This window comes from Microtus oregoni, unplaced genomic scaffold (assembly GCF_018167655.1).
Source record: "Microtus oregoni isolate MIOR12 unplaced genomic scaffold, Mior012 000066F_ref0000041, whole genome shotgun sequence".
NCBI lineage: Eukaryota > Metazoa > Chordata > Mammalia > Rodentia > Cricetidae > Microtus > Microtus oregoni.
In genome coordinates this window covers 924,257-933,030 of record NW_024543952.1, presented here as the reverse complement: position 1 = coordinate 933,030, position 8,774 = coordinate 924,257, and positions in this window count along the sequence as shown.

Below are 8,774 nucleotides of genomic sequence, written 5' to 3'. Positions count from 1 at the left end.
CTGAGCACCCAGCACCCCGAGAATGAGCACCCAGCACCCTGAGTACTGAGAACCGAGCACCCTGAGTACTGAGCACCCAGCACCCTGAGTACTGAGCCCTCAGCACCCTGAGTACTGAGCACCCAGCACCACGAGCACTGAGCACCCAGGACCCCGAGAATGAGCACCCAGCACCCTGAGTACTGAGCACCGAGCTCCCCGAGCACTGAGCATCCAGCACCCTGAGCACTGAGCACTGAGCACCCTGAGCACTGAGCACCCAGCACCCTGAGTACTGAGCACCCAGCACCCTGAGTACTGAGCACCCAGACCCCGAGCACTGAGCACCCAGCACCCCTAGCACTGTGCACCCAGCACCCTGAGTACTGAGAACCCAGCACCCTGAGTACTGAACACCCAGCACCCTGAGCACTGAGCGCCCAGCAGCCCGAGCACTGAGAACCCTGCATCCTGAGCACTGAGTACTGAGCACCCAGCACCCTGAGCACTGAGCACCCAGCACCCTGAGCACTGAGCACCCAGCATCCTGAGTACTGAGCACCCAGCACCCCAAGCACTGAGCACCGAGCACCCTGAGTACTGAGCACCCAGCACCCTGAGTACTGAGCACCCAGCACCCTGAGTACTGAGCACCCAGCACCCCGAGCACTGAGCACCCAGCACCCTGAGTACTGAGCACCCAGCACCCCGAGCACTGAGCACCCAGCACCCTGAGCACTGAGCACCCAGCACCCCGAGTACTGAGCACCCAGCAACCTGAGGACTGAGCCCTCAGCACCCTGAGTACTGAGCACCCAGCACCCCGAGCACTGAGCACCCAGCACCCTGAGCACTGAGCACCCAGCACCCTGAGTACTGAGCATCAACCACGCTGAGCACTGAGGACCTAGCACCCCGAGCTCTGAGCACCCAGCACGCTGAGTACTGAGCACTGAGCACCCAGCACCCTGAGTACTGAGCACCCAGCACCCTGAGTACTGAGCACCCAGCACCCCGAGCACTGAGCACTGAGCACCCTGAGTACTGAGCACTGAGCACCCTTAGTACTGAGCACCGAGCACCCTGAGAACTGAGCACCCAGCACCCTGAGCACTGAGCACGGAGCACCCCGTGGACTGAGCACCCAGCACCGTGAGCACTGAGCACCCAGCACCTTGAGTACTGAGCACCGAGCACCCCGAGCACTGAGCACCCAGCACCCTGAGTACTGAGCACTGAGCACCCTGAGTACTGAGCACTGAGCACACTTAGTACTGAGCACCGAGCACCCTGAGAACTGAGCACCCAGCACGCTGAGTACTGAGCACTGAGCACCCGGAGTACTGAGCAACCAGCACCCCGTGCACTGAGCACATAGCACCCCGAGAATGAGCACCCAGCACCCTGAGTACTGAGAACCGAGCACCCTGAGTACTGAGCACACAGCACCCTGAGTACTGAGCCCCCAGCACCCTGAGTACTGAGCACCCAGCACCCCGAGCACTGAGCACCCAGCACCCCGAGAATGAGCACCCAGCACCCTGAGTACTGAGCACCCAGCACCCTGAGTACTGAGCACTAAGCACCCAGAGCACTGAGCACCCAGCACAGCGAGCACGGAGCACCCAGGACCCCGAGCACTGAGTACTGAGCACCCAGCACCCTGAGTACTGAGCACCCAGCACCCTGAGCACTGAGCACCCAGCACCCTGAGCACTGAGCACCCAGCATCCTGAGTACTGAGCACCCAGCACCCCAAGCACTGAGCACCGAGCACCCTGAGTACTGAGCACCCAGCACCCTGAGTACTGAGCACCCAGCACCCTGAGTACTGAGCACCCAGCACCCCGAGCACTGAGCACCCAGCACCCTGAGCACTGAGCACCCAGCACCCCGAGTACTGAGCACCCAGCACCCTGAGGACTGAGCCCTCAGCACCCTGAGTACTGAGCACCCAGCACCCCGAGCACTGAGCACCCAGCACCCTGAGCACTGAGCACCCAGCACCCTGAGTATTGAGCATCAACCACGCTGAGCACTGAGCACTGTGCACCCTGAGCACTGAGGACCCAGCACCCCGAGCACTGAGCACCCAGCACCCTGAGTACTGAGCACCCAGCACCCTGAGCACTGAGGACCTAGCACCCCGAGCTCTGAGCACCCAGCACCCCGAGCACTGAGCACCCAGCACCCTGAGTACTGAGCACCCAGCACCCTGAGTACTGAGCACTAAGCACCCAGAGCACTGAGCACCCAGCAGAGCGAGCACGGAGCACCCAGGACCCCGAGCACTGAGTACTGAGCACCCAGCACCCTGAGTACTGAGCACCGAGCTCCCCGAGCACTGAGCACCCTGAGTACTGAGCACCCAGCACCACGATCACTGAGCACCCAGCACCCTGATCACAAGGCACCCAGCACCCTGAGCACTGAGCACCCAGCACCCTGAGTACTGAGCACCCAGCACGCTGAGTACTGAGCACCCAGCACCCCGAGCACTGAGCACCCAGCACCCTGTGTACTGAGCACTGAGCACCCTGAGTTCTAAGCACCCAGCACCCTGAGTACTGAGCACCCAGGACCCTGAGCACTGAGCACCAAGAACCCGGAGCACTGAGCACCCAGCACCCTGAGAACTCAGCACCCAGCAGCCGGAGCACTGAGCACCCAGCGCCCTGAGCACTGATCACCCAGCACACTGAGCACGGAGCACCCCGAGGACTGAGCACCCAGCACCCTGAGTAGTGAGCCCCCAGCACCCTAAGTACTGGGCACCCAGCACCCCGAGCACTGAGCACCCAGCACCCCGAGAATGAGCACCCAGCACCCTGAGTACTGAGAACCGAGCACCCTGAGTACTGAGCAGCCAGCACCCTGAGTACTGAGCCCTCAGCACCCTGAGTACTGAGCACCCAGCACCACTAGCACTGAGCACTCAGGACCCCGAGAATGAGCACCCAGCACCCTGAGTACTGAGCACCGAGCTCCCCGAGCACTGAGCACCCAGCACCCTGAGCACTGAGCACTGAGCACCCTGAGCACTGAGCACCCAGCACCCTGAGTACTAAGCACCCATCACGCTGAGTACTGAGCACCCAGCACCCTGAGCACTGAGCACCCAGCACCCAGAGCACTGAGCACCCAGCACCCTGAGCACTGAGCACCCAGCACCCTGAGTACTGAGCACCCAGCACCCTGAGTACTGAGCACCCAGACCCCGAGCACTGAGCACCCAGCACCCCTAGCACTGTGCACCCAGCACCCTGAGTACTGAGAACCCAGCACCCTGAGTACTGAGCACCCAGCACCCTGAGCACTGAGCTCCCAGCAGCCCGAGCACTGAGAACCCAGCATCCTGAGCACTGAGTACTGAGCACCCAGCACCCTGAGCACTGAGCACCCAGCACCCTGAGCACTGAGCACCCAGCATCCTGAGTACTGAGCAGGCAGCACCCCAAGCACTGAGCACCGAGCACCCTGAGTACTGAGCACCGAGCACCCTGAGCACTGAGCACCCAGCACCTTGAGTACTGAGCACCAAGCACCCTGTGTACTGAGCACCCAGCACACTGAGTACTGAGCACCCAGCACCCTGAGTTCTGAGCACCCAGCACCCTGAGCACTGAGCACACTGAGTACTGAGCAAACAGCACCCTGAGCACTGAGCACCCAGCACCCTGAGCACTGAGCACCCAGCACCCCGAGCACTGAGCACTGTGCACCCTGAGCACTGAGGACCCAGCACCCCGAGCACTGAGCACCCAGCACCCTGAGTACTGAGCACCCAGCACCCTGAGCACTGAGGACCTAGCACCCCGAGCTCTGAGCACCCAGCACGCTGAGTACTGAGCACTGAGCACCCAGCACCCTGAGTACTGAGCACCCAGCACCCCGAGCACTGAGCACTGAGCACCCTGAGTACTGAGCACTGAGCACCCTTAGTACTGAGCACCGAGCACCCTGAGAACTGAGCACCCAGCACCCTGAGCACTGAGCACGGAGCACCCCGAGGACTGAGCACCCAGCACCGTGAGCACTGAGCACCCAGCACCTTGAGTACTGAGCACCGAGCACCCCGAGCACTGAGCACCCAGCACCCTGAGTACTGAGCACTGAGCACCCTGAGTACTGAGCACTGAGCACCCTTAGTACTGAGCACCGAGCACCCTGAGAACTGAGCACCCAGCACGCTGAGTACTGAGCACTGAGCCCCCTGAGTACTGAGCAACCAGCACCCCGTGCACTGAGCACCCAGCACCCCGAGAATGAGCACCCAGCACCCTGAGTACTGAGAACCGAGCACCCTGAGTACTGAGCACACAGCACCCTGAGTACTGAGCCCCCAGCACCCTGAGTACTGAGCACCCAGCACCCCGAGCACTGAGCACCCAGCACCCTGAGAATGAGCACCCAGCACCCTGAGTACTGAGCACCCAGCACCCTGAGTACTGAGCACCGAGCTCCCCGAGCACTGAGCACCCTGAGTACTGAGCACCAAGCACCACGATCACTGAGCACCCAGCACCCTGAGCACAAGGCACCCAGCACCCTGAGCACTGAGCACACAGCACCCTGAGTACTGAGCACCCAGCACGCTGAGTACTGAGCACCCAGCACCCCGAGCACTGAGCACCCAGCACCCTGAGTACTGAGCACTGAGCACCCAGCAACCCGAGCACTGAGCATCCAGCACCCTGTGTAATGAGCACTGAGCACCCTGAGTTCTAAGCACCCAGCACCCTGAGTACTGAGCACCCAGGACCCTGAGCACTGAGCACCGAGCACCCGGAGCACTGAGCACCCAGCACCCTGAGAACTCAGCACCCAGCAGCCGGAGCACTGAGCACCCAGCACCCTGAGCACTGATCACCCAGCACCCTGAGCACGGAGCACCCCGAGGACTGAGCACCCAGCACCCTGAGTACTGAGCCCCCAGCACCCTGAGAACTGGGCACCCAGCACCCCGAGCACTGAGCACCCAGCACCCCGAGAATGAGCACCCAGCACCCTGAGTACTGAGAACCGAGCACCCTGAGTACTGAGCACCCAGCACCCTGAGTACTGAGCCCTCAGCACCCTGAGTACTGAGCACCCAGCACCACGAGCACTGAGCACCCAGGACCCCGAGAATGAGCACCCAGCACCCTGAGTACTGAGCACCGAGCTCCCCGAGCACTGAGCACCCAGCACCCTGAGCACTGAGCACTGAGCACCCTGAGCACTGAGCACCCAGCACCCTGAGTACTGAGCACCCAGCACCCTGAGTACTGAGCACCCAGACCCCGAGCACTGAGCACCCAGCACCCCTAGCACTGTGCACCCAGCACCCTGAGTACTGAGAACCCAGCACCCTGAGTACTGAGCACCCAGCACCCTGAGCACTGAGCGCCCAGCAGCCCGAGCACTGAGAACCCAGCATCCTGAGCACTGAGTACTGAGCACCCAGCACCCTGAGCACTGAGCACCCAGCACCCTGAGCACTGAGCACCCAGCATCCTGAGTACTGAGCACCCAGCACCCCAAGCACTGAGCACCGAGCACCCTGAGTACTGAGCACCCAGCACCCTGAGTACTGAGCACCCAGCTACCTGAGTACTGAGCACCCAGCACCCCGAGCACTGAGCACCCAGCACCCTGAGTACTGAGCACCCAGCACCCCGAGCACTGAGCACCCAGCACCCTGAGCACTGAGCACCCAGCACCCCGAGTACTGAGCACCCAGCACCCTGAGGACTGAGCCCTCAGCACCCTGAGTACTGAGCACCCAGCACCCCGAGCACTGAGCACCCAGCACCCTGAGCACTGAGCTCCCAGCAGCCCGAGCACTGAGAACCCAGCATCCTGAGCACTGAGTACTGAGCACCCAGCACCCTGAGCACTGAGCACACTGAGTACTGAGCAAACAGCACCCTGAGCACTGAGCACCCAGCACCCTGAGCACTGAGCACCCAGCACCCCGAGCACTGATCACTGTGCACCCTGAGCACTGAGGACCCAGCACCCCGAGCACTGAGCACCCAGCACCCTGAGTACTGAGCACCCAGCACCCTGAGCACTGAGGACCTAGCACTCCGAGCTCTGAGCACCCAGCACGCTGAGTACTGAGCACTGAGCACCCAGCACCCTGAGTACTGAGCACCCAGCACCCTGAGTACTGAGCACCCAGCACCCCGAGCACTGAGCACTGAGCACCCTGAGTACTGAGCACTGAGCACCCTTAGTACTGAGCACCGAGCACCCTGAGAACTGAGCACCCAGCACCCTGAGCACTGAGCACGGAGCACCCCGAGGACTGAGCACCCAGCACCGTGAGCACTGAGCACCCAGCACCTTGAGTACTGAGCACCGAGCACCCCGAGCACTGAGCACCCAGCACCCTGAGTACTGAGCACTGAGCACCCTGAGTACTGAGCACTGAGCACCCTTAGTACTGAGCACCGAGCACCCTGAGAACTGAGCACCCAGCACGCTGAGTACTGAGCACTGAGCACCCTGAGTACTGAGCAACCAGCACCCTGTGCACTGAGCACCCAGCACCCCGAGAATGAGCACCCAGCACCCTGAGTACTGAGAACCGAGCACCCTGAGTACTGAGCACACAGCACCCTGAGTACTGAGCCCCCAGCACCCTGAGTACTGAGCACCCAGCACCCCGAGCACTGAGCACCCAGCACCCTGAGTACTGAGCACCCAGCACCCTGAGTACTGAGCACCGAGCTCCCCGAGCACTGAGCACCCTGAGTACTGAGCACCCAGCACCACGATCACTGAGCACCCAGCACCCTGAGCACAAGGCACCCAGCACCCTGAGCACTGAGCACACAGCACCCTGAGTACTGAGCACCCAGCACGCTGAGTACTGAGCACCCAGCACCCCGAGCACTGAGCACCCAGCACCAAGAGTACTGAGCACTGAGCACCCAGCAACCCGAGCACTGAGCATCCAGCACCCTGTGTAATGAGCACTGAGCACCCTGAGTTCTAAGCACCCAGCACCCTGAGTACTGAGCACCCAGGACCCTGAGCACTGAGCACCGAGCACCCGGAGCACTGAGCACCCAGCACCCTGAGAACTCAGCACCCAGCAGCCGGAGCACTGAGCACCCAGCACCCTGAGCACTGATCACCCAGCACCCTGAGCACGGAGCACCCCGAGGACTGAGCACCCAGCACCCTGAGTACTGAGCCCCCAGCACCCTGAGTACTGGGCACCCAGCACCCCGAGCACTGAGCACCCAGCACCCCGAGAATGAGCACCCAGCACCCTGAGTACTGAGAACCGAGCACCCTGAGTACTGAGCACCCAGCAACCTGAGTACTGAGCCCTCAGCACCCTGAGTACTGAGCACCCAGCACCACGAGCACTGAGCACCCAGGACCCCGAGAATGAGCACCCAGCACCCTGAGTACTGAGCACCGAGCTCCCAGAGCACTGAGCACCGAGCTCCCCTAGCACTGTGCACCCAGCACCCTGAGTACTGAGAACGCAGCACCCTGAGTACTGAGCACCCAGCACCCTGAGCACTGAGCGCCCAGCAGCCCGAGCACTGAGAACCCAGCATCCTGAGCACTGAGTACTGAGCACCCAGCACCCTGAGCACTGAGCACCCAGCACCCTGAGCACTGAGCACCCAGCATCCTGAGTACTGAGCACCCAGCACCCCAAGCACTGAGCACCGAGCACCCTGAGTACTGAGCACCCAGCACCCTGAGTACTGAGCACCCAGCACCCTGAGTACTGAGCACCCAGCACCCCGAGCACTGAGCACCCAGCACCCTGAGTACTGAGCACCCAGCACCCCGAGCACTGAGCACCCAGCACCCTGAGTACTGAGCACCCAGCACCCCGAGCACTGAGCACCCAGCACCCTGAGTACTGAGCACTGAGCACCCAGCAACCCGAGCACTGAGCATCCAGCACCCTGTGTAATGAGCACTGAGCACCCTGAGTTCTAAGCACCCAGCACCCTGAGTACTGAGCACCCAGGACCCTGAGCACTGAGCACCGAGCACCCGGAGCACTGAGCACCCAGCACCCTGAGAACTCAGCACCCAGCAGCCGGAGCACTGAGCACCCAGCACCCTGAGCACTGATCACCCAGCACCCTGAGCACGGAGCACCCCGAGGACTGAGCACCCAGCACCCTGAGTACTGAGCCCCCAGCACCCTGAGAACTGGGCACCCAGCACCCCGAGCACTGAGCACCCAGCACCCCGAGAATGAGCACCCAGCACCCTGAGTACTGAGAACCGAGCACCCTGAGTACTGAGCACCCAGCACCCTGAGTACTGAGCCCTCAGCACCCTGAGTACTGAGCACCCAGCACCACGAGCACTGAGCACCCAGGACCCCGAGAATGAGCACCCAGCACCCTGAGTACTGAGCACCGAGCTCCCCGAGCACTGAGCACCCAGCACCCTGAGCACTGAGCACTGAGCACCCTGAGCACTGAGCACCCAGCACCCTGAGTACTGAGCACCCAGCACCCTGAGTACTGAGCACCCAGACCCCGAGCACTGAGCACCCAGCACCCCTAGCACTGTGCACCCAGCACCCTGAGTACTGAGAACCCAGCACCCTGAGTACTGAGCACCCAGCACCCTGAGCACTGAGCACCCAGCACCCTGAGCACTGAGCACCCAGCACTGAGCACCCAGCACCCTGAGTACTGAGCACCCAGCACCCTGAGTACTGAGCACCGAGCTCCCCGAGCACTGAGCACCGGGCACCCTGAGCACTGAGCACCCAGCATCCTGAGTACTGAGCACCCAGCATCCTGAGCACTGAGTACTGA